Consider the following 27,067-nt stretch of genomic DNA (forward strand, 5'->3'; position numbering starts at 1 on the left):
GGGAGGGAGAGGGGAGATGGAAGCGGAGGGAGAAGGGAGGGAGCAGGGGAGGGAGAGGAGGAAGGGGAAGGGAAGGCAGGAAGAAGGGGCTGCCTTGCCCGCTGAAGAGTCAGCCCAGGAGGGGCAGCAGCGCTCCAGCCGCCAGGTGGCAGCAGATCTGGGACTCCCACGAGCTCCCTGGTGTGTCCACCTTCGCAAGAAGGTCACTGGACGGGGGGCTGCGAGCCCCAGAGGGAGCACAGGAATCTGGGGTTCACATCCCCTGTGACTCACAGGCCATGTAACTGAAAGCTCAGTCCTTTGCTTTAGGACAGGGCAGAACCTGAGATGATGCACTGCCGCTGAGGGGAGCTGGCAGAGGCTGGGACTGCCCGGGCCTCTCAAGGTGACCAGACTGCAGGGCAGCTCAAGTGATTGCGTGTGAATCTCAGGCCATTGATCACAGCTGTTTCCTCCCTGACCCCAGAAGGCAGTGGAAATGAGGAAGATGGAGCCACACGACAAACCAGAAAGCGTTTCGCAGGAACACTACCCGGAGCAAGCTGGGAGTTGACAATGGATCACTCACTTTCCAACCCTGCACGGAGCTGTTCGGGTCTGAAGCTTTCATTTTGCTTTACACCTTGGCATTCATTTCCCAAGTCTGCATGAGCTAGAGTGGAAACATCAAGATGTTCACTGCTCACCGGTGCCCTCTGCGTCCTCCTCACTCAGGAGCCGGGCACAGCAAGGCTGGCTGCCATGGGATGGGTCAGGAATGAATGCTTGGGTCGCTTTCTTTAACCCTTCCAGATAGTGGTGGGTAGATCACATTGATCCCAGAGTAAACACAAAGGGCTGCAAACAAGTTCAAATGTTAACAAAAGGATCGTTTTCACATTTAACTGTTACCGCTCTATTCATACATTGTAAATGAAAACCGAAAAGTGACTTGGGACATTCCTGATGCTCTGGGGGTGATAGCTCGGCCCAATGACCCGTCCACTCCTTGAATGAAAAGGACCACAGCCGTTCTGTGAGGGGCCTGCAGTGTGGGACGTGTGAGAGCCAAGGAAGCATTTCATTTTGGCCCACATAGACTTGATTCACAGCTTGGGAAGAATCTTTATTCTTGATTTATGAAAGGAGATTAAAGAAAGGAACGGTGAAGTCATGCTTTATGGATTCATAGATAAGGGAATAAAGCCGAATAGAAATGGGGGCACAAGAATGTATAGTCACAGAGCAGGCCTGAGTCCTGAGTCTGCGGACTCCTCACGGTGCAAAGCTCAGACACTCACGTGTTCTCCTTGAATCCAGTTTTCTTCTTTATGAAGTGAGTCTAGGGTCTTATAGGTAAACCCTATTCATCTCACTCGTTTGGAAGGAGCAAGTGATACAAGAGAAGATAAAAATGCTTTGAGAATTATACATGCATAATCTAGTCTTTTTGGATGGTACGATGCGCAGTGGAAATCCTGGTGGTTTGGGGAGAAGAGCTCCATTCATGTGAGAATCTCCTCAACCTATGTCATGCATCAAGCTTGGCCATATCACACAATGTAGTTCCTTTCTATAAAAACAAATTGTTTTATTTATTTTGTGGTGCTGCAGATTGAACCCAGGGCCTCGGCATGTTTAGCATGGCTTTTTCCACGGAGCTACAAGCCTACCCTTTAGTTCCTCTATCTATCTGTCTGTCTGTCTATCTATCTATCTATCTATCTATCTATCTATCTATCTATCTATCTATCTATCTATCTATTTTTGCCAGTCCTGGAGCTTGAACTCAGGGCCTGGGTACTGTCCCTGAGCTTCTTTTGCTGAAGGCTAGCATTCTACCACTAGAGCCACAGCTGTACTTCTGTTTTTATTCTATGTACGTGGTACTGAGGAATCAAACCCAGGACTTTGTTCATGCTAGGCAAGCACTCTACCACTAGGCCAGACTCCTGGCCCTTTAGTTCCTTTCTTAGAAAGACTTGAGATGGGCTTGGTGGGGAAGCCAGCTGACAGGCAAAATAGCCTGTCCTCCATTACCCCTGCTCAGTAGAAGAACCGCCCAGAACAGTTTCTCTGTGCCTTGTGTAAGGCTCAGAGTGACACAGCCTCATTCATTGCCTTCCACATGGAATCGACACAGTGTACGCAACCACTAGAGAGCTCAGGTCCCCAACTGCACTGTGCCCCTCTGAGGAAAAGAAAATGTAAACCCCTCTGGAGTTGGGAAAAAAGGAATTATTCTATTTTATTTATTTTTAAAATTATCTTCAGTTGTACAAAGGAATTGCCATTTAACAAAGCATTTATGAATATAGTCATGAATACATACACACACACACACACACACACACACACACACACACACACACACACGCATATATATGCCAGTCCTGGGGCTTGAACTCAGGGCCTGGGCTCTGTCCTTGGACACTTATTGCTCAAGGCTAGCACTCTACCACTTGGGCCACAGCTCTACTTCTGGCTTTTTCTGTGCTTGTGGTACCCAGGACTTTGTGCATGCTAGGTGATCACTCTACCACTAGGCCAGACTCCTGGCTCCATATTTTTAATGATGTCATCAACAGTTTTACAAATTAGTTCAACTCTTAATGCCCCATTTGTGAGTAAGTTTGGAAGGAATATTAAATACAAACTAGGTTTATTTTGTAAGTTAATTGTGTGTGTATATGGTGTTTGTGCATATTTACATATGTAGATGGAGGAGGAAGTCAGGGAAACAGATTTAGCGGTCATCTTATAAAAAGCAATACAATTGAAATGAAAGTCTTTTCAAATCCAAACCACGTAGTTGGCTGGTTAGTTTCTTTTGTGAAGAAAATGCTTTCTGTGACCTTCCCAATAGAGTCTAGTGATTTATAGAAGAAAAAGCTATAAAACCTGCACACTGCAAAGACTTTCTCCAGGAGGTGAGGCAGGTCACTGGGGCGGCAGGCATGTGGTTGTGAAGATAAAATTAGGTTTTCGTGTTACTGCTCCTGGAAATGGAGAGATCATATTACCTTTCATTTTTTCCCCTATTACAGAGTCCACAAGTAGATGGTTGCATCCATGGTCCTGAAACATGCCAAAAAGTAGAGTTTCCCCCCTTTATTTTTATGCCTCTGACCCAGCAGGTAGCGCAGTTAAAGAGCAGGTGGGGAGCAAGGAGGAGTGGAGACAGGGCAGCGCTGCCACTCTCTCTGCAGTGCGCTGGCTTGCAGGTTTTCTGTCTCCAGGCCAGCGCAGACACACAGAGGCGATGAACCTATCTCTGTGGTAGCTCTGTGGGGCAGGTGACGGGGCTGTGTGGGTGGACAGGCCCGCTGTGGATGGGGGGAAGAGCCTGTCCCACTCCCCTGGAAGACAACATCCACGGAATCCACACTGCCCGTGAGGCTGTTGTCACACGGGCACCGTGAACATAGAGCCCTCGCTCCAGGTCTCACGTGCCGGGAGAGCCCTGTGGCCCCCACGGAAGCCGCAGCTCCACGGTCAGTGCCGGGTCCCACCTGCTGCTTTCATCCCCCGCTGCTTTCACCTCCCTTGTGCTTTCCTCAGTTTCCAAACCAAGTCCTAGCGGGGCGGTTTCACAGGTCTGGACCTTTGTCAGCGCCGTGCGTTCAGGGAGCTCTGCGCCTGGCTTTCCTTTGTTTGACTTCTCATTTCACGCTATTATCGAAGCCCAACGCTGCTCAGTTCTGCTGGAGTTCCCTTTAAATGTGGAACCACTGCTTAATCCAAGTCCCTGAAGTGTGCTTCCGTCCCACCTTCCATCAGAACGCGAGCTCCCTGCACTCATGACCTTTTCTCTTCGTCCCTTCCTCTGTCTACATCCCCAGGGAAGGGACAGAGGACGGGATGGCTTCCATGCAGGCTGCAGGGTGAGAGTGATCAACTGACATCAATGTCAGTTGATGTGCTACTGTGGTCAGGGTAAGGAAAGGACTTTGTGTTAAAGCAGAGGAGCTGTGGAGCTCTCACCACGGCCAAGTCACGTCGGCTGTGTTGGGGATGGTCCTTCCCGCCTTCTCTGCTGGCTCCCTTGATGCTACAAGGGGGTCAGAGGAAAAAGGACAGGGTCACTGTCGGCTGGGGGTGGCAAATAAAACAGCACTGAGATTCAATCTCACCCTAGTCAGAATGGCTGTGTTAAGAAAACAAACCACAAATGCTGGCAAAGGTGCTAGAATAAAGGAACCCTCATATGCCTTTGGTGGGAATGTAAATTACCACCATCACGAAGGGAAATCAGTATGGGATTCTTTGAAAAAGGAAACATGAAACTGCTGCTTGAGGAGCTGGGAGCATGGCCTAGTGGTAGTGTGCTCGCCTAGCGTGCTCGCCTAGCGTGCATGAAGCCCTGGGTTGGATTCCTCTGTACCACATAGGCAGAAAAAGCCGGAAGTGGTGCTGAGCCTCAAGTGGTAGAGTGCTAGGCTTGAGCAAAAGAAGCTCAGGGACAGTGCCCAGGCCCTGAGTTCAAGTCTCATGACTAGCAAAAAGCAACACAACACACAAAACTACTGCTTGATTCTACTAGACCATAAAAGAGAAATATCCATGTAGGAGAAAGATACCTGCACCTCTACCTTATAGCAACACTATATACATAGCCAAGCCATCGAGCCAGCCAAGTGGCCCAATAGCAAATGCTTGAATACAGAAAATGTGGTCTATATACTCAACCTCAAAGAAGAATAAAATGATGTCATTTTTTTAGGAAAATTGCTGAACCTGGAGATGATCATGTTAAATGACATAAGCTCAGAAAGACAAAAGCATCGCTTATTTTCACTCATATGTGGAATCTGTACTTTTAAAAAGCATGTCATGATTATAATGGGGAGCTACTGGGAGGTCAGTGGGAGGGGGAGGAAGAGGGAGGGTAGAAGGGTCAAATGTTATAGTATATCACTTATGTATGGCAAGAGGAAGAAGTACAGTCAAGAATGAGTAATACAGATGGGGTGGATTTGACCAAAGCATGTGTTCATGCTGTAAATCTCACATCGAGACCCTTTGCACAATTAATTTATGCTAATAAAAGATTTTACATAAAGGATTGTGGAGGTGATCAGATCTGAGAAGCAGGGAGACGAGTGAGCTGGAGACCTGAAAGCTGTGCTCGGTACCCAGAACGTGAGCGGCTCACAGCATCTGCCCCTGGATGCCAAGGCAGCCTGCGTGTGGTGGCCGGCCAGCCCGCTCAGGTCCTGAGCTGCAGGAGCTGCCCACGGCCTCCTTCCATCCACACTCGGAGTGGCGGCGGCCACCCAGCCATCCCACCAGGGCCTTGCAACACCAGGGCGGTGGACGGGCACGGCTGACCTTGAATTCCATGGCACTAGGCTGTCTTCTCCCAGGGAATGTCAGCTGAGACTCAGCTGGTCAGGGTTGAAGCCGACTCACTCTGCGGAGTCTGGTGTTGGGAGCAGGATATGTGGTGTTCCGAGTGTGACAACACACACACACACACACACACACACACACACACACACACTCCACTAGTGAATCCTCTATTGACTATAAGCACAGCAGATACAGGAGCCTTCTTATGTCTCAAAAGCACTTTTGCTCACAGATCTAACTGTCGAGGCTTCATCATGCAGGACCTGCACCCTTCCTTAAAACACACCACAAGCGTCTCCTCTCCAACCAGGGTTTTCCAGCTCTTATTAGAGAAGCCAAGCTCTTCCCTCGGCTCCCAGGGTCCCTTTTCCAGCTGCCCAGTGGCCTGGCTGTGCTGCCCGCTCTGTCTGAGGTCTGAGTTCTCCTCGTATGCACTGAGCCCTCCAGGGCGGCGGTGTGTGTCTGTCCTTCCCTCTTTCTGGACTCAGCATAGTCAGGCGCTCCCGCCCCACTGTGCCAAAGGCTGAACTGTGCCTGTAAGGTGAGTGGATCCATGATGCATGTCCCCACATTTTGGTGTTCCAAAGAACCCCCTTAACAATGGAAGTGTGGAGACGGTGCCGTCCTCTGACAGGAAAAGGGCTGTGCGATTTTCCAGTTGTTCATAAATTAAATGCGACTTAGGGCTATGTCATGTAAAACTGAAAGTCTGCCAATGACTTTGATCTCTCTTTCTGAGTAACTTCCCCTTAAAACGTCCGGCCCGCCATGACACAGGTGTCCCCCATGGCAAGGTAGAGACTGGCCTCGGGGTGTGTCAGGGCGTGACACTCTGGAGGATGCCTGCATGGAGGGTTGGCGTGTGGAGGGTGAGGGGCTTGCCAGAGCCTGACTGCACACAAGAGATGGAGAGGAAGGGTAAGAGAAGTCAGGTTTCTTACTCAAGAAGAAACTCCCGTAGCTAAAATATGGAGCCATAGAGATTGGAGGAGGGGGAGTGGGAGCAGGTGAGAATTCTTTGATAGTAGACAGAACTTAGAACAATTCATGTTTTAAATATGCTTCATGATCATATATATACACGTGCACATGCAGTATATCATATATATCATGTAGTCCTATCATGCCATATAGTATACATAAACTTTTAGGTGACATATAGTAAAATGTGCAGATGAGGGGAGAATGATGGAAGACAGACATGCGCCTAGATGCACTTTACTCATAAGCGCAGGTCGAATTGAAACGCCTTTGCACGACTGCTTAGAGATAACGGAAGAGAAGAAAAACAAAGGAAATCCCGCCCGCACTGGGGCAGATGAGCGGGGACCCAGGTAGTCAGAAGGCACTAGAGCAGCAGTGGGGGGGTATAGTGGCCAACCAGAGGCGTCACCACCCTTCTCCAGCGATGGAATTGGGAGTTAGAACAACTGCTGAGCGGAGGCAGGGGGACAGACAGGATATATATATATATATATATATATATATGTATATATATACACACATACATACATATACACACACACATATATATATATATAATTTAGTGTGGAAGTGTGGAAGGAGGTAGGATGCTTAATAAATAAATGTGGGCAAAGAAATCCAGTTGTGTGTGTGTGCATGCGTGTGTGTGTGTGAGTTATGTGCACACACATACTCTGTATGCTCCACTTGTTTCAGTCGATTGGAGGAAGAACCAGAAAATCTGCATTTTAACTAGCAACCCAAGTGGCTGGCAGGGCATTCCGGGGCCAGACTGCCAGCAACAGTGACTGCTGGAATGGATTTTAATCACACACTTGCCGCTGCAGAGGAGGGGTGCTCTTCCTGCAGTGTAGCCCTCATGTATTTTTAAAAACAATACTTAAACACCCTATAAAACACCGTATCCCCCAGAAACTTTAGATGCCGGCGCCTGGCTTACAAGGGAAGATAATTCTGCAGGAGACAGAGGAGTTAGGGGCTGGGAGTCAGAAATCACCTGTGAAAGCCCCTGGAGCTCTTCGTTCTGTTTTCCGGGTTGGAAGGTGGGAAGGAGGCCTCGGGACCCTGTTCCTTTTCCTCCGCCAGCTGACAGCACTTCCCCTTTCAAGTCTGCATGGAAAGCAGATGGTCTCCCCAAGGAGATGCGGCTGCAGAGAAACTGCAGGGAGGAAGGAGGGGGGCTTTCCTTTTGAACATTCCTCCCCTCCAAGGGCCCCATGGGGTGTTGGAAATAGAGTCTGGGAACTCTTCCAGGGTGCTTGTTTTAAAGTAAGCACAGCCTAAATGAAGCTTCAAGTGCAGAAAAAGACCTTGGAACTGTCTCAGTGGTCACGGGAGAAAACACGTTTTGAATTGGGAAGGGAGAGAAAGAAAGGAGAGATTGGAGGGGGCAGGGGCATGTGGGGAGCGTGGGGAAGCATCTCTGTTCTCCATCCCTCAGTGCCTCAGTGTTTTGAATACGTGGTGTTCTTTGGCAGAGAAGATCCTGGGTGCAACCCCGTTTGTGTTCTCTGCTGGGCTTGGGACAGGTCCATTCAGGTCCACAACTCCTGTGAGCCCAGGAGAGCCTTCCGTAAAGTCTGCTGATCCCTTACTCCTGGACAGCTGGTCCCTAACTGAACCGAATCCTCATTTTCTAGAGTTAAGAGCTCAGCCGGAGACAACAGAGCAGTGACGCGGTCCTCTTTGGGTCTGCGGTCAGGACAGGCGGTCTTGGCCTCGGCTGGTTCTCTGGTGTGTGGGAAGAGGGCCGGATGGCGCTTTGAAACTCATCACCTTGGAGCAGTGATAGCGAGTGGTGTTGTCCAGGGTCAAAGGGGTGACAGCTGGGCTCCCCCCAGTCCAGCTCCTGACAGGCCACTGAGCTTTCTGTTACCATAAGATGCTTCGTGGTGGGTGAAGCCCCGATGGCCGCCATGCTGGCCGTGTGCCTGCTGGGCCACTGGCACAGCTGCTGGCCTGTGCTTTGTGATCTCCTCGTCTCCACCCTTCACTCTGCCTTTTCTTTGGACTGGATCTTTTGAAACAATTCACAGATTATATGACTCACTCATTTAAAGTGCACGCCACAATAGTTTTTAGCGTATTCTATGTGTGTGCAGCCATCACCAGTGGCAGTTTGGGAAGACGCTTATGTATTTCTAGTGTCTGCAGGTAGTTGTAGAAGAGTTCCCATTTTACAAATTGGTTCATGAATATTGTGCATCTCAACCAGTGTGATCCCCTTTCAACATTCTCACCAGCCCTCCTCTACTAACCCTCTCCTCACTCTTCTTCTTCTTCTTCTTCTTCTTCTTCTTCTTCTTCTTCTTCTTCTTCTTCTTCTTCTTCTTCCTCTTCTTCTTCCTCTTCTTCTTCCTCTTCTTCTTCCTCTTCTTCTTCCTCTTCTTCTTCCTCTTCTTCTTCTTCTTCTTCTTCTTCTTTCTTTTTTCTCATGGCTAGCACTCTTCCATTTGAGCCACAGCACTACTTCTATTTATGTGGTGCTGAGGAATCGAACCCAGGGCTTCATGCATGCTAGGCAAGCACTCTACCACTAGGCCACATTCCCAGGCTTACGCTTCTTAATTTGATAGGATCTATATTGGGTTTTTGACTGCATTCTCCTTCTCCTCACCACTTCATGTATCTCTCCCTTCCCCCTTGGCTCTACTGTACCTCTTTTAAGTACGTACTTCCTGGTGTTTATTTTGCCGAACTTCAACTTTGTCTTTCTAAGGAATTATACAATTTGAGTTCTCCCTTGATCTCCCATATTTTCGATTAATATATTTGCATACCACCCAGTGTATTTACTTATAGGTTTGTGGCTGTTACTAACTACCACAGATGGCAGGAACCGTGAAACCTTTTTCTCTCTGAGTCTGACTTTACTTAGCATAATTTTTTCCAAGTCTTTCCAGTCTTTTACAAATTATACAGTACCACTCTTCTCAATGGAATGGATAACATTCCAATATATATATATATATATACACACACACTATATATATAACATTCCATTGTAAATATATATAATATATATACATATATATAATATATATACATATATGTATATATATACACACACACATTTTCTTGATCTGTTCACTCATTGAAGGGCCTCTGGGCCAATTCTATGATTTGGCTATGGTGAGTAGTGCTGCAATGAACATGGTTACACTGGTAGCTTTCCTTAACCTGGTTTATGATCTTGTAGAGAAATGACCAGGGGTGGACTTGGTCATAGGGCAATTCTATGTTTAATTTTTTTGAGGAACCCCCGCACTGCTTTATAGAGCTGAACAAGTTCACATTCCCACCAGCGGTGGACGAGGGTTCCTTTTTGGCCATATCTGCTGTCATTTATTTTCATGATAATGACCATTCTAACTAGGGTGAAATGGAATCTCAGTGCTGTTTTGATTTGCCAGAGAGGTGGAGCATTTCTTCATGGGTCTATTGGTCTACTTCTTCTAAGAAACTCTCTGTAAGTCATTAGCTGATTTATTAACTGGGTTGTTGGTCCTCTGGTGTCAGAGACATTCTCCCCCTCCCTGAATTCTTAGTGGAAGAATGTGCCTGCATCTTGTGATTAGGTCACTAAGCAACACATGCCTGCTTGCGTTGATATGCAAACATCCTACCACCTGGCCTCTACCCGGAGCAGGAGCAAACATCCTACTACCGGACCCCCTGCCCCGAGCGGTTCCTATACCCCAACCCCCTCCTGCCTCTCCTGAAGAGGCATATAAACCCCTGTGTGAAAAATAAAATTTGAAGCTTGATCAGGACGCTTGTCTTGCTGCCTTCTTCGTGTCTCCTGTCCCTTTCATTCCTCCCTCTAGGTTCTTGGCCTAGTTGACGTCCCGCTGGACGGGACACTCTGGATTCATTTTTTGAGTACTACCTATGTTCTGGATATCAGGCCCTTGTCCGATATATAGCTGGCAAATTCTTCTCCATTCTGTAGGCTTTTTCTGTTGTTGTCTATGTCCTTTGCTGTGCAGAGGCTTTATAGTTTGATGCAGTTCCATTTACTAAGTCTTTCTTCGACTTGCTGTGCTTCTGGATCTTTACTCAGAAAGTTTCTGCTCACCTCATGGAATGCTACTGTTTCTCCCACTCCTTCCTTTCATAGTTACATTGTTTCTCATTCACTATGGATTGAGGCTTGCTCAGGATCTAGTTTCAGGTTTCTGCATGTGGATATCCAGCTTTGCCAGTACTGTTTGTTGAAGAGGCTGTCGCTGTCTTCCTTTCAGCTTTTTTCTTTTGGCAGTCGTGGGGCTTGCACTCTGTGCCTGGGCGTTGTCCCTGAGCTCTTCAGCTCAAGGCTACCGCCCTACCCTTGAGTCATGGAGCCACTTCCCAGTCTGTTCTTTTGGCTTCCTTATTGGATATTAGGTGGCTGTAAGTCAGTGGTTTTATTTCGGGTCCTCTGTTCCACTTGTCTTCAGGCCTGTTTCTGTTTTCACTACCATAGCTCTGTAGTAGAGTTTGAAGTTTGGTATTGTTATTCCCCCACGCTTTACAAAGTACATTTCCCCACAGTTAACTGGGGGGAAATGGGGAGAATGGGAAGGGAGGCTTGGTGACTGGAAGTGATACCCGAGTTCCTCCGGGCTGGGCTGCGGCGGGGCGGGCGCCTGGCCCTTCCCGGGGTGGCTGGGCCAGGGCCCGGTGTCCCCAGCTCCCCGGTGCGCTGGCCCGGGGCGGCGCTGGAAACGGGGCTTGGTTTCGGAAGCCTTTCTCAGGGATGGCAGCTGGCGTTTAGGGCCAGGCGCATCTGTGCTCACGCTTCTCCTTCATGAGGGGGGCTGGGGCAGGGGCCGGGACTGGGGCCGGGGCTGGGGCCGGGGCACAGGTGGAGCTGGCAAAGCGGTCTGGGCGCCGTGGCCCTGCTCATGAAGGTGCTGGGTTTTTGGACAGGCGGCTCCTGGCTTCTCCACGTCGTCTCCGCTGGTCCCTGTGGCTGGAGGGACCCAGCCCACGCGCGCTGCCGGGAGCCAGGTGAGCAGGGTGGCGGGGTCCACGCTGACCAGGCGGGGCCCACGCTGACCGGCCGGGGCCCACGCTGACCAGGCGGGGCCCACGCTGACCAGGCGGAGTCCACGCTGACCAGGGGGGCCCACGCTGACCAGGCGGGGTCCACGCTGACCGGCCGGGGCCCACGCTGACCAGGCGGGGCCCACGCTGACCAGGCGGGGTCCACGCTGACCGGCCGGGGCCCACGCTGACCGGCCGGGGCCCACGCTGACCAGGCGGGGTCCACGCTGACCGGCCGGGGTCCACGCTGACCAGGGGGGGCCCACGCTGACCAGGTGGGGCCCACGCTGACCAGGCGGGGTCCACGCTGACCAGGCGGGGCCCACGCTGACCAGGCGGGGCCCACGCTGAGCGGCCGGGGTCCACGCTGACCAGGCGGGGTCCACGCTGACCGGCCGGGGTCCACGCTGACCAGGCGGGGTCCACGCTGACCAGGCGGGGTCCACGCTGACCGGCCGGGGCCCACGCTGACCAGGCAGGGTCCACGCTGACCAGGCGGGGCCCACGCTGAGCAGGCAGGGCCCACGCTGACCAGGCGGGGCCTACGCTGACCGGCCGGGGCCCACGCTGACCAGGCGGGGCCCACGCTGACCAGGCGGGGTCTACGCTGACTGGCCGGGACCCATGCTGACGGGCGGGGGTCGCAGCCCGCAAGCTGGTCCACAGGCGAGGGAGTGGGGCTTGGCCCGAGGGCAGGGGGGTAGCCTGGAGCTGAAGAGCCGGGCACAGCGCCCAGGCCGAGCTCAAGGCCCAGGACCCACAACAATCAATACAAATGCACTGGCAGTTCCCCCAGGGCAGCAGCAGCAAGCCCAGGCTGCCACAGTGTGGAGGGAGAGTAGTGCAGCCTCCTCCAGAGCTGCAAAGGGAGCTGGGGGGAGGGCAGGGGAGGAAAGGAGGGGGGAGGGGGAGGGGGAGGAAAGGGGGGAGGGTGGGGCATGGCGGGCCTGGAGCTCTCCCTTCCCATTTCCCTCGGCTCCCCTTGCTGTTCGAAATGTTATTTTTAAAGACTGTGACAGTTTTCCTTTGTACTTTGTAAAGTAGGAGGCTCCTCTGCTTTGCGGGCCTTTTCAGGATTAGTGAATGGCAGAAAGGATCTTGTCCCCGAAGGTTCCTGGGCAGCTGCTGGGTTTGGCTTGGCCTTGGGAGACGGCCCCACCCAGTCCTAAAACAGGACAGGGTACATGTTATGGGGGAGCTACAGGATGGGAGGAGCACCGGGCGGGCGGGTCACCCAGGGCCCACTCCCTGCAGCTGTCTCTGAGGCCAGCTGCTGCTCGAGGAAGGCAAATTAATAAGATACCACCATGACTGGCGGGATTACTCATCTTAGCCGAAGAAAGCCAGCCTTCTAGCTGAAGCCTTTGACTTCATCAGTTCGGGAGCTATAATTATTTTCATTAAAGCAGGTGCTCCAGAGCGTTTCACTTGACAACACGTTGTTAATGGTTTGACTTATTGGATGTAGTTGGGAGCTTTTCAAGTTGAGCGTCTTGCTGAGCATTTGATCCGTAATTTGAAGCAATTAGGGGGTGGGTTCCACCTTAATGCACTTTCCCCTCAATTCATTACATTCTGTTCCTTTGCTCTGTGAGCCGGAAGCTGGGGCTTAGGGCACTGGCAGTCAGTGAACAGCTCGCTCTGGGGACATGTGCCCCTCTCTCTTCCCCTTCGTCACTGGTAAGCGGGGCACAGCCTGGCTCCCAAGAGGCTGTAAGGTTTGGGGCAGTGGCAGTGGCCTGCCTCGTGTCAAGTGCTGGCTGGAATGTGGCCTTATGGAACATTCTCGAACCTAAGCTCTGTGAGTGACGTGGGAGAAAGAGGGAGGCTTGGGCGGTATACCTAGCGATGTACCAACATCCGAACGGCCCTTGGCAGAAAACCCAGGGGAGATCTGGAAAGAGCATCCAGTTCTTCACCGGGGCAAACAATGATCCAGCGCCATCGGTGCGCCTGTGTCCAGTGGTCACCACGCACACAGACTGTGGCCCCGGTACACCAAGGAAACAGAAAAGACAGCAGCCGAGGAGGGATTCTGCGGTAGCTCCTGGGGACAGCACGGAGGCCGGAGCCTCATCTTCCCCAGTGTGAAGGAATCCAGGCAGGCAGGACTTCTGTGGGGACTGGGCCGCGGCTCTGGCGGTGGACTCTGTGAGGAGGCTCCTGGCTGCTTGGTTTCCCCCCATGAAGACCACGGAGTTTGCCTCACCTCGCTGGCCAGCTGCCCCGAGTGGATGTGAGCAGCTGTGTTTTATTCACAGCATCAGCCGTTACTGCATTTTTATAGCTTCATCATCAGGGCTTCTTCTAGGAAATGATTTTTCAGCACCATCAGAAATGGCACCCAGGCAAGCTGGAATTGAGCATTCGGCGGCTGTTCTTGGCGTCCAGGGCTCTGCAGCTGCTCCCAAGAGCACTGTGCGGGCATGGATGCAGGCGAGCTGCCCGAGGGGAGGGGGGCACAAGGTGAGCCCATGCGCCTGGGGCCTTCACCCCTGAAAACCCATCACCATGCCCTGTCGCGGCTCTGGGATGGACAAGGCGAGGGAAACGTTGCTGCCATCAGAGAATCTTTGGCAGCACAGATGCACCGTGGTCCATTTATGCAACTAGCGTGTCTAGCTCTTCTTCTGGTCTTCATGAATCGAATCCCTGGTTCAGGGAATGTTGAGTCCTCCCTTCGTGGAGGGCGTCTGGAGCAGCAGCTGCTGCTGCGTTGACTGCGCCGCCGGCCTGCGGTGGAGCAACGTTCCCTCCCCGTGAATTTGGGAACGTGACCGCTCTTCTGTCTGTGTGGGATCTGTTGAACACGACAATGTCTGTTCCACACGGTTTTTGTGATGCTCCCACTGGAGCCAGTCGTGGGAGATGAAGCACTTTGTGTGAGGTAGCTGTTGAGTGGCAGAGTCAGCAACTAGCGGAAGTTTGTTTTGTGTGGACTCTTCGGCACACCCATGTGTGCCAGGATATACACTAGTGCTTGGGGAAAGGTTTCATTTAGTGTTGGAAAAGCTCAGGTGAGCCGGGCGTGGTGACTCAGGCCTGTAATCCCGGCTACTCAGGAGGCTGAGATCTGAGGATCGTGGTTCAAAGCCAAACCTGGGCACTAAAGACCGTGAGACTCTTATTTCCAGTGAACCACCAGCAAAATGGAAGTGGTGCTGTGGCTCAAGGGGTAGGGTGGTAGCCTCCAGCTGAAGAGCTCAGGGACAGCGCCCAGGCCCAGAGTTCAAGCCCCGTGACAAACCGCCCCACCCTGCAAAAAAAAAAAAGCTCAGGTGATTTAAGTCTTTCCAGGAGAGCAAGTCAAATAGAGGCCAGGTCCCACGTCTCTCCTCTAGGAGTCTGGGCCCAGTGCTCAACCAGGGCAACAAGCAAAGGAGGTGCTAAAGGGGGGGGCGGGGTCCAGGTCACCTGTCACCAAAGCAGAGAGGAGTTTGAATCTGGGAGGACTCGAAATGCAAATCACCTTCATTGCACAAGGTATCAGAAAGTCAAGTGATTACCTCCTAAGTATATAAGTATTATTATTAGTATGTGTCAGGTGACAACAACAAAAGGCAAATGTAAATTGTCAACATGCACAATACACCTGTAAAGTACATTCATAGAAGGAAATATGCAGAACAAGAACATTGAGGGCTGTAGGGGCCAAGCCATCCAGAAAGGAAAACCCACCAGAAGAGCAGCACATTCCTCCACAGAGAGCTAAATGCGACACTTTAAAGGCATGAAAGGATGTCCTTGAAGTTCTAAAAGGAATTATCTGCAAACTTGGATTGCTGTACTCAGTAAAGGTATCCTTTATAATCCTTTGAAAGAGAAATGAAAATCTTACATGATCGAAACTAACGAAATTCATGACCATTAAGCCAGAACCACAGGAGGTGTAGAAGACTCTTACACAGGAGAAGATAAACAGAACCATAAAATACGGGAAAGAACAAGGTGCACTAACTAAAAGAGTCAACAAGCAAACGGTGACTAGGAAAGAACCCCATGTAACACAATCACAAGGCAGCGGCGTTTACTCATACCTTCCAATAACAGCTCTGAGTGTCAATCGTGATCTTCATTCTCTAATAAAAAGTAGATGAGTGGGCTGGATCAAGAAGAAATATACCTCTTGAGCTGAGACAAACACAGATGTGAAGTGAAATATGGAGAGAGATAGTCTAAGCAAAGGGAGCCTGAATGCATGCGGGAGTACCTACATGCATATGGATAAAGGGAGTCGTTCACGGAGAAGATGGCTATCGTAAATATATGTGCACGAATGGTAGCATCCCCAACTTCATAAAACAAACACTGCTCGACATAAAAGCACAGAGACCCTAATACAATAACGGATGGTGACTTTGTTATCCACTCTTACCAGCAGACAGGTCATCCAGCCACAACAGTCAATGAAGAGAGCACGCTCTCGGGAAAATGGACTCAATAGACATCCACAGAATATTCTCAACAGTTTCAGAATGCACACCTCTTTCTCAGCAGTCCATGGAACGTCTTGCAAAGTAGAGCATGTTTTAGGAAGAAAAGCAAACCTTAACACATATAACCAAATAGTTGCCTGTATTTTATTGGGCCACAGTAGAATAGAACTCAAAGTCAATAGCAAAAGAAGCCATTTGATAAACAAAAACAAGAATAAGCCAAATGGAAATTTAGTAGGTAGAAAGAAAAAAAGATGAAGACCATGGTGGAAATTCATAACATAAACACTAATAAAAACAATTCAGCAGGGCTCCGTGGCTCATGCCTGTAATCCTAGCTACTCAGGAGGCTGGGATCTGAGGATCAAGATTCAAAGCCAGCCCAGATACAAAAGGACATGAGATTCTTATCTCCAGTTAATCTCTAGAAAATGGGAAGTGGGGCTTGGCTTAAGGGTAGGGCGGTAGCCTTGAGCTGAAGAACTCAGGGACAGTGCCCAGGCCAAGTTCAAGCCCCGACCCACAAAAAAAAAATTCAAAGAATCAGTTAAACTAATGTTGATTCTTGAATGATTAAGGAAGGGGTGATGTTGATCAAGACATATTCATAAACTCCTCTGTACAATTACTTAAAGATAATAAAAATGAAATACATGAATATATTTTTAATATAAAAATGAAGACAAAAAGTTGATTCTAGGGAAAAAACTGGAAGAAAATGGGGGGGGAACGCTGTTCAAAAAGAAATGTACTTGTTACCTGACTTACCTCTGTACATCAATTTTATAATAAAAATTTTAAAAGGTTGATTCTTTGAAAAGATAAAACTGATCTTTCACCAAACTAACCAAAAGAAAGAGGGAGAAGACTTAAATTAATATGCCATCCAGAGTATCACTGGGAGATATGTAATTTTCTATTCTAGCAACGTGGATAAGGTTCAGAACACCTATGTCCTATCTAACCAGACCCATGGGGACATCAACCACACCTTCAGATTTGTAAGGAACGACAAGATCAGAACAGTAGCCAGGAATCTTCCCATGAGGAAGAAACCAAGACCAGATGGGTTCGCTGCCAACTTCTACCAAACTTCCCAAGCACTAACACCAGTGCTCTTTAGCCATTCCAGAAAACGGAAGAAGGAACACTATCAAAATCATTCTGTGTGCCGCCAGTATTGTGTTTTTACCAAATCCAGACAACAGCAAAGAAAGAAAATTACCAACAAAATTCCTTGGGGGACATAGACACAGAGATTTTAAATAAAATACTGGCAGATGTAATTGAACACTGTTAACAAGGTCATACACCATGACCTTGTTGGTTTCATTCCAAGGATATGTCTGAGCACATGCAAGTCAATAGCACAGAGCAGAGAACAAAAGGTCGCATGATTGTCTCAATAGAGATAGAGAATGCCTTTCACTTAACTCAGTATCTCCTTAAAATGTTTTATAGTTATAAAAGTGATGCACAGAGGGGCTGCAGGTTGTAAGTTTTGTAAGTGAATACATATTCAACATGTCTTTATGATGAAAATGCTACATAAACTAGGAACAGAAGGAATATATAGCAATATGATAAAAATAGTATATATTAAAAAATTATAGTCAATATTGTACTAAAAGGGGTGAAAAACTAGAAGTAGTTCCTGTGAAGTGAAGGATGAGAAAGGTGACCACTATGCTTTCATCCACTGCAGTGGAGAATTCCTAGTCAGAGCAACAAGGCAAGATAAGTCAAATTATCTTTATTGCAAATGATATAACCCTACCTTTAAAGACCCTTACCACTCCACTAATAGCCCTGAGATTTAAACACCTCTGGCAAAGTGGCAGGATAAAATTATCATACCAAAAAATCGGTAGCTTTCCTTTATAACAACAATGAAAGGTTCAGAAGAAAGTAGGAAACAGAATTCTTTCAAAAACTACAATACCTAAAGTAAACTAAGGAGATGAAAGACCTCTACAATGAAACCTGTAGGACATTGAATAAAAACCTGGGTGGAACAAGAAGACTGAGAGGCCTCTTGGGCTCATGGACCTGCAGAAACAGTGTTGTGAAAATGAGCACACAATGGAAAAGAATCTACAGATTCCATGCAATGCCCACCCCAATCTCAATGTCAAATTGTTTCCTTCCAGAACTTGGAAAATCAGTCCTAAAATTCATAGGGAAGGGTGAGATACCTTTAATTGCCACCAGGCATCGTGCTATCTGACAAGGGAGACTGAATGCCATTAAAAAGCTTTGGACTTCAAACAAAAATGACTGAGATGAAGAGGCGATCCACAGAATAGGAGCAGCACCCAGGCGAGTCGTTAGACAAAGGAATCCCATCCAGAACATGCGGAGACGTCATCTGCTTGATAAATGAGCCCACAAAGCAGGCAGTTCTGAAAAGAAGGAAGACAGATCCAACACTCTGCTTAGCCATAAAGAAATGTAAGCCAAAATGGTAGTGAGTTTTCATAATCAAAGAAGCAAGCAAGAAATGCTGGTGAGGATGTGTACAGAAGAAGAAACCCGTGTAATGTCATCCACTGCCACAGCTGCTTTTAAAGTCTGGGAAGAAAGATGTGGCCTGACCTTGACCTGAGATCCGCTGACTGGCTGGCCTTAGGTGAGAGCCTTCGTGTCAAACTCTAATCATGTCTTCTGTGTTCCTTGAATGTCTGGGAAGGTTAATACCCGAACTCCTATGTTGAGGGAAGCAACCTCCCTGCAGGGTGGCTTCTTCATTCTGTCCTTTCTTATAGCAAAGTCTTTGTCTTTATGGAGGCCAGGTGATTGGGAGGAGGAGCGTTCTCAAGACTGCTTGACGGACGGAACCAGCCTGGCTGTGTGGCTGTGTGGTGCTTCCCCTCGGGCTGTAGGCAATGTGGGTGATCCCGGTGTGGCTGGTTAGTGTTCTATAGCCGGTATGCCTGAAACCTCCTGTCCTTCCTCCCTAGTGTTAACTTTGCCACACTCTTTCACCTCCGGTGACACTGCTCTCACACTTCCACTTGTTCCCAAGGGGAGGTGCCATCATCGCCAGTGTCAACGTGAGAAGACACTCGGGTGTGGACAGTGTTGTTTCTGTCAGGATCAGAGCTCGGTGGCTTTTGTGGGGTTTGTGTGAACTCCTCCGTGTACCCTTTCCCCTTCAGAAACGTTCTCCTGGCCACGAGTTTGCCTCAGTAGAACAGCGTACTCGAGTTTGCCTCAGTAGAACAGCGTACTGGTGAGTGTTGGCTTTCTGTCTCACGATATCAGCATTTTATTACTCATTTGTGGCGCCCCCTCCCCCATGCCTGCATCTTACATTTGCTTTTAATTGCAATGGCCCTGCAAAACTCAGACCTGGCCAGGGGTGGAGATTTTTCATTTAGGAGAGTGGCATCAGCGCAAGACCTTTTGTGATATGAGTGCGTTCCCAATAATGAAGTCCTAATTTTTTCACTTTCATTAAAAACAACCACTGAAACCATGTTTAATATCTCCACACTTTACCCTTCCGTCAACAAGGTCACCATAACTCAAGAATACCAAATGGATGGGTGACCGTGAAAGGCCCACAGCACCTTTTCTGTGTGCTCGCTTTCTCAGCCTCTGTGGATGGGTTGACTCCTCAGACTGGGCTCCTGAGCAGGTTTCCCGGCTGCTGGGGTTCAAGGCGCCCCTTCCCCCATCTGAATCTCAAGGCCAGAGCCAATGTGGGAGCAGAGCAGCTCCCCAGGTGTCCAGAGGTAGAGAGAGGAGGGCAGGGCTAGTGGCTTAGACCTGCTTCCCCTTCCACCATCTGGGACCCCAGCCTGTGGGGACGGTCCCCCTACCCACACACATGCACACACACACACACACACACACACACACACATGCACACACGCCCCAGGAGGAGTCTCTCCCTCTCACTGGATGCTCTCTGGGAACGCTTCCTTGGACACACCCAAATCTGTGCATTATTAATATTTTAGGGACTTCTCACCAACTCAGACTGGCCCTGAGGATGTCACTGCACCCAGGGAAGATGGCTCAGTGGCTCTCCTGCGCAATGACTCCCCCAGAGGCCCGCTTCCACCCCGAGCCTCGGGCAGTGGTCAGAGGGGAGATGCCGGAGCCCTATGTCCAGACATGCGTGCACATGCAGGAAGAATTCAGCTAGAACTTCTGAGCCTTTGTTTGTAGGACTCCTCTTGCCAGAGAGCTCTCTCCTCTCTTCCCTTACTTATGTCTCAAGGTCTCCCCTGAGTTCTGCACGCGGTCTGACCTGCTCACTGTTGACACCCTGCCATCCACGTGCGTGTTTACCACGGCGTGTCTCGCAACATGGCATCAAGGGTCTGCAGGGGCAGAGCGGGTGCCATAGTCCCACATACCTTCTCAGGGTGTTGCAGGGTAAGCGGATTTGTGGAGTGTGTGAAAGTTTGGAAATCATTTTGGCTAGCCAAAATTCAAACTTCTTCCCTTCATGTTTTTAATTCTTCAGCGTGTGTGTGTGTGTGTGTGTGTGTGTGTGTGTGTGTGTGTGTGTGTATACAGGTGACTGGGTCTTGGTGAGTGTGGGGCGGGAGCTAAGGCGAGATCATTGCATGGCTGTTTGCAGGATTCGAAGCCAGAGATGATTTCTGCTTGTGCAGTACAGACATCTCTCTGTCCCCTTCATCTATGGTCCTCATTTTAATTTGTTTTTAATTGCCTATTTAGCACACCTAGCAATTAAGGTGAAATGACTCTTTGACAAATGTGAGCACTTTTCAATTAGTGTTAATAGCTTTTGTTAATTAAAAGCAATGCTTTATATTGTGTTATTGGTATTCTCTTATATAAAACTGGATTAAGGAGTTCCGATCAATCGTGCTGCAAAGACATTCCTCTGCAATCGCTGGGGCTTTCCAGCCTGTTTTTCCCACAGAGGGGGAGCAATGACCGGAATTTCAGGTCCAGGAGGGGAGACAGGGATGGTGGTTTGAGGCTGGGCTCACTCTTGCTGACCTGGATGTTTAACCAATGCCCCCCTGAGGGCACTGTGTCAGCACAAGTTCCCACAGAAGAGAAGGTACACCCACAGATTAGGGCTGTGGCATAGTGAGTTAGTGACCAGGCAGTGTGGCAACTGGGCAGGCAGATGGCAGCCGTAGTGGACGTGGTAATGGGCAGTGGCCTTGTCTGGAGGCCCTGCTCGTGGGAAATCAGTGATGTGGGCAGAGGAGGCAGAGTCAGGCCAGTCAGGGTCATGGACGGAGTTCAGAGACCAGCCCTGGTTTAGGGTAAACCTCACCATTAGGGCAGTGAGAATGAAATACCAAAGTCTGAACTCAAAATGGAGGGTTTGAGATCTTCACCTCTTTAGCTACTGGTGACTGTAATTTGAATTTAAACTCAGGAGTCCTATCTGTCCCTTCTTGCCCGGTGGCAGCAATTTGATTCTGTCATTTCCTTCATCAATCCAGCCAAACATTGGTTAATTTTATCTTTTCAAAGAACTTTCATTTTTGTTCATCTGTTTTCTCCATTTTCCCTTATTTTTAAAATATCATCCCCAAATATTTACAACTTCTTCTATTTGCTTTAGGTTGCACTTGCTGTTCTTTTTCTAGTTTAAGTGGGAAGTTAAGTATTAATGTGAAATCTGTCTTCTTTTAAGTTTTATATTTAAAGCTATCAATTTGCCTCTGGGCACCATTTTAGCTTTATCTCATAAACTTTTGTATTATTTGGCACGAAGATATTTTTCTAAAAGCTCTGTGACTTCTTTGACACCTTGATTATTTAGAAATGTGTTGTTTAATATTCACATGTGTCTAAATCCCCAATTTTTGTTCTGTGATTTGTTTCTAATTTTATTTGATTGTGACTCGGGAATATACCTATGTGACTTCAATCCTCTCTGTGCTTTCAAAGCTCACATATAAAAATGTGGGGAAGATTCCACTTGGGCTTAAAAAGAATTTGCATTCCATTGTGTTCTGTAGATGTCCTTGGAGTCCGGTGATTTAAAGTTTTATTTCCTTGTGAACTTCAGTGTCTGTATTCCATTCATTAATTTAAATGGGGCACTGATGTCTTTGGTGATGGTTGTTGAATTGACTACTTCTGTTTGGTTTGTTCTTCTCTACTTGCTTCATGTATTTTGTCGATTTGTTGCTAGGTACCTATATGTTCACATCGCATATTTTCTTATGCGATGACCATTTTGATTATTTAACTATTCTTGTTTATTTTGTTTATGTTCTTCTTCAGTCTGATCTTGCTATAATTCCTCTGCTCCCCTCTTGAATTCAGTCTATTAGTTTTTCATCCTTTTATATTTAATCCTGAATCTACAGTGAATCTTCATGAGAGTGAGCCTATTAAGTTAATTATTACTTAATGCTGGGAATTGAGCCACAGGGTCTGCATGTGGCAGGCAAGCCCTGTACCACTGAACCTTTCTCCCAGCTTCTGCACGTGTTCCTTTAAAAATGTAACCCCAAGTTTTCTGGATTTTACTTGTGTTGTTTAATCCATTGTCATTCTGGATGCTGTAGTGGCATACATTCCTGATAAGCGGGTGATAGGAGAAATGAGAAGATGACAGGGAAGATGAGGAGGTGACAGGAAATGAGGAAGTAATAGGGAGGCAAGGAGGATGAGGAGGTGACAGGAGATGAGGCGGTGACAGGGAAGATGAGGAGGTGACAGGGAAGATGAGGAGGTGTCAGGAAATGAGGAGATGATGGGGACGCAAGGAGGTGACATTGGATGAAGAGGTGACAGGAGATGAGGAAGTGATAGGGAAGATGAGAAGGTGACAGGGGAGACAAGGAGGTGACAGGAGAAACGAGGAGGTAAAAAGAGATGAGGAAGTGATAGGGAAGATGAGGAGGTGACAGGAAATGAGGTGATGTGGACACACGGAGGTGACATTGGCTGAGGAGGTGACAGGAGATGAGGAAGTGATAGGGAAGATGAGAAGGTGACAGGGAAGATGAGGAGGTAACAGGGAAGATGAGGAGGTGACAGGAAATGAGGAGATGATGGGGACGCAAGGAGGTGACATTGGCTGAGGAGGTGACAGGAGATGAGGAAGTGATAGGGAAGATGAGGAGGTGACAGGGAATGAGGAGGTGAGGGGGAGATGAGCCCTTGTTCTGGACTCCTTTCTGGGGTGGAACCTGTGCTCTTTGAGATCCAGGACAGGTAGCTGAGCTCTTCCTGTTCTCTGTTCTGAGTTCCTGCACCCACAGTCTCCTCACAGAGGGTCTGGGCGGGGGGGGGGGGCTTCATCCTTCTAGCCTGCCTGTCTGGAGTTTTGGGGGTCTGAGAGGTAGCCTCCGCGGGAGCCCATGGAAGCCTGCCTGCCTTCCTGTCCCTGCCTGGCCGGCATGGCGGGAGACGTGAAATGGTTCCAGCGCTCCCATTCTCCTTGCTCTCACTGAGATCTGACATGCTTCCTTCTTCATGTCTCTTTAAATATGTGTCATTACTGGGGCCTAAGCTCAGGGCAGCACATTCTGGCTTAGCTATTTTACTCTAGGTGGGCATTCTACTACTTGAGCCTTAGCTCCATTTCTGGTTTTTTGGTGATTAATTGGAAATAAGAGTTCCATGGACTTTGAGCTGGTTTTGAACCACAGTACTGAGATTTCAGCTTTCTGAGCAGCAACTGTTTAAGCATGAGTCACAGCCTGACTTGACTTGTGTTTCTTTTTCTTTCTTCTGATCTCGGCCTCCTGAGTAGCTAGGATTACAGGCGTGAGACACCAGTGTCCAGCTTGACATACTTTTTAAAATGAATGCTTCTGTATTTTCTGTGAACAATATTTCTCCATTTTCTATGCTCTATGAACACTTTGCATAAAATTTAGATGGTTATCTTTTTTTTTTTTGGTGGGTTGTGGGACTTGAACTCTGGGCCTGGGCGCTGTCCCTGAACTCTTCAGCTCAAGGCTGCTGCCCTACCCCTTGAGCCACAGCACCACCTCCAGTGTTCTGGTGGCTAATTGGAGGTAAGACTTCAGTGCTCAGGCTGGCTTTGAGTTGCAATTCTGAAATCTCAGCCTCTTGAGTAGCTAGGATTACAGGTGTGAGCCACCTTGCCTGGCTTTAGATGGTTCTTAAACAAAACAAAACAAAACTTTTACCAGTTGTTCTTTTTCTTTTTTATTCTACCCATTGTGAAGCTGCTGACTCCTCAGGTTGTCAGTGTTTTAGCCTGCCTCCTTCCTTTCCTTCTTCTCTCCTTCCCTCCCTCCCTTCCTTCTCTTCTTTTTTTTTTTTTTTTTGGCCGGTTCTGAAGCTTGAGCTCAGGGCCTGAGCACTGTCCTTGGACTTTCTCAAGGCTAGAGCTCTACCGCTTGAGCCTCAGCACCACTTCTGGCTTTTTCTATGTATGTGGTACTGAGGAATCGAACCCGGGTCTTCATGCATGCTAGGCGAGCACTCTACCACTAGGCCAACCTCCCAGTCCCTTTTTTCTTTTCTTTTGTTCTGGCCCTGGGGCTTGAACCTGGAGCTGGGTGCTGTCCCTGTGACTCATGAGCAATATTCCAAAGAAACCACATGACCTCTGTGTTGCTCTTGTTCTCTGGCCTTTGCACAATTGGCAATATTTCTCTTCTTACTTTCTAAGGATAATTGTAAAGGATTTGCGTCTTGCCTTCATAGTGGCAAGTCTTCAAGCTGCACACATTTCTCCCTGAGCTTTCTTTCTTCCCCTAAGGCTAGCACTCTACCACTTGAGCCAGAGCTCCACTTCCAGCCTTTTGGTAGTTAGTTGGTTTAGAGTCTTAGAGACTTTCCTGCTTAGTCTAGCTTTGAACCACCATCCTCAGATCTCAGCTTCTCAAATAGCTGGGATTACAGGTGAGCTGTCGAGTTGTCCTTCTTGAATTTTGCCCCTGAGAGAAAATTTGAACTAATTAGAGAAAAACTTTTACTCTCCCAATTGCTTTTACTGGTACGTGAGCCCCAGTGGAGAGTTTTAGCTCCAGTACATTTATTTCTGTTGTGCAGTGTGGACACACTATGCTATTATTATGTCATCCTGATCCAGAGGAGAAAACCCATCAGTAGCCTTGCTCTGAATATTTAGCTCAATACTTTGTGAATGTTTATTAATAAATGCCTTTGAACTAATAGTCCTATAATGGGTTAAATCCTCCATTTGATCTTAGAGCCGAATTTGTTATTTTTTTATTTGTTCCCCAGGGGAGAATTAGAATCTATGGAGTTTTATGACAAAACATCAAGTTTCTTAACTGCCTCTTCAAATGTCCAGTCCCACGTGGTTTCTGTTTCAGTTCTTCTATGTTTTCATGGTTTTGGAAGAATTTGTCTCATCTTTCCCATCCTCACTGTGACTCAATGAACAATAAACCCAAGAAGCCACCCGACCTTTCTGCTCCGCCGCCTCTCTGCTCTTCATGAAGTTGGCACTATTTCTCTTCTAACTTTCTAAGGATGATGTTTAAGGATTTGTGTTTCCTTCCTAGAGTCGAGGCTTCAAGCTGTACACATTTCTCCATGCTCTTTGAATCACCAAAACTTACAGGTGGTCTGTTGAAACCGCTTACTAAGTGGTGGGCTGGCAGATCTCGGGGCCATAGCTGGTAACCAAATTCCATTTCAGTTCATTCTTTGGCTCAGGGAAGCTGGGAACCTTCCCCCTTTTCCTTCCTAAGCCTTTGAGGCTTCTCATTGAGGCCTCAGTGTGGGCTGCTCTCTGGGGATAACTTAGAGATATAGAGAAAAAAAATCAAGTTATAGGCTTTTCTATTTCTCTTAGGTAGCTGAACTCTGTGTATTAAATTATTAAGTAGATAATAGTTTTCTTTTTGCCTTTCCAATGAGCCGTTTATTCTTTCAGTATTACCGGCTCTGTTTTCTTGCTCCTCCTTTCATGATTTCAAGGAATTCTTCCCTACGTGAAACTAGGTCAGAGCCGCCTCTCTGCCTTGAGAGTGTGCGGTGGAATTACCTGCATGTGTCATGGCTGACTGCCTTTTCCTTTAGAGAGAGAAGAGAGGGAAAGCGGGGAGGACTTGTGCTCTTCCCAGAGCAGAAGCAGAGCCCATGGTAGGGAGCACTAGGCACTGGGGTGAGGGGACTGCCTCAGCCCACACATGGGCAGGCCAGCGCAGGCCACCTGCTGACACAGGAAAAGAGGAAAGAGAGAGAGCAAGAGAGAGCGAGAGGGAGGGAGGGAGAGGAAGGAGGGAGAGTCCTTGATTCTGCTTGAGTTTCTGGTGGAAACTTATAGCATGAGCAGCAAAAATGTAGAAAAACAGAGTTTTATGACCTTGATAGGTGTAGTAGATTCTTTGGGTCTCTTCTATAACTTGCCAAAATTAAAGAGTGCTTCGTTGGTTTTTATTTTGTTGGAGAGAACATGTTAAATATGGAAATTGAACCTAATATCACAAAATGTTTATAAAGCAATTGACTAATGGCTGGGTATTGCACCGATCTTTGATTGCATTCAGTAAGAATGATAATCCACATAGCCATTGGTAATGAGATTATGGAGTGCAAACTAGAGGTCAGAGTCATTTCTCCACTGTACTGGGGCTATGCCCCAGGGTTAACTATGACTCAAATGTCTAGATCACAAGTTTTGTCTACAAGAAAGACTATGATTTGATTTCTAAGGACTTACTTATTTTTACAAAAGAAAACAGAGACTGATATTCTCATGGGCTCTCCTAACACAGTAGTGTGGTTTAGGTATATGTGACCCTGAAGTCATACTGTGACATGCCACATACACTCACAGGACATGAATGCTGAGTCTTTCTCTTTGGCAAAAGCGTGTAAGGACTTGTCTGTGTGGATGCCCAGTAAGATGGAGCTTAGGTTTTGATATGTATCAGGACTGGCAAATGGCTTCTAGAATCATCATCCCCTGTCCCCCATGGACAGGCTCTTCTAGAGGCATTGTGATGTGGGGAAAGGGCGCTGTAGTTGAATAGACTTGCGGTTAACGTGGTCAGGTCCAAGTCCCAGTGCTCTTAACCACGTCAGCCAGCCTCTCTGGGCTCAGTATGGAGCTGAGACTTTAGCTGGTGACAAAGGCACCAAGCTGTGTCTCTTCTCAGCACTGTTCCCCCACATCAGAATTATTACAGGAATCTATTATCAGACAACCAAAGTATACACTTCCTAGGAACATACATACCATGTTTATTGTGACACAGGAGATAGGGGTGACAGTCATGGTTCAAAGCCCTCTGAGGTGATATCGTGGGACCCCATGGGACACACCAACTAAACCTTGAAGGAACTGGGGCACAGCTTGAGTGGTAGCGCGCTATCATACC

The sequence above is a fragment of the Megascapheus bottae genome, chromosome 5 (assembly GCF_031878675.1).
Source record: "Megascapheus bottae isolate mThoBot1 chromosome 5, mThoBot2.hap1, whole genome shotgun sequence".
In the NCBI taxonomy this organism is placed as follows: Eukaryota; Metazoa; Chordata; class Mammalia; order Rodentia; family Geomyidae; genus Megascapheus; species Megascapheus bottae.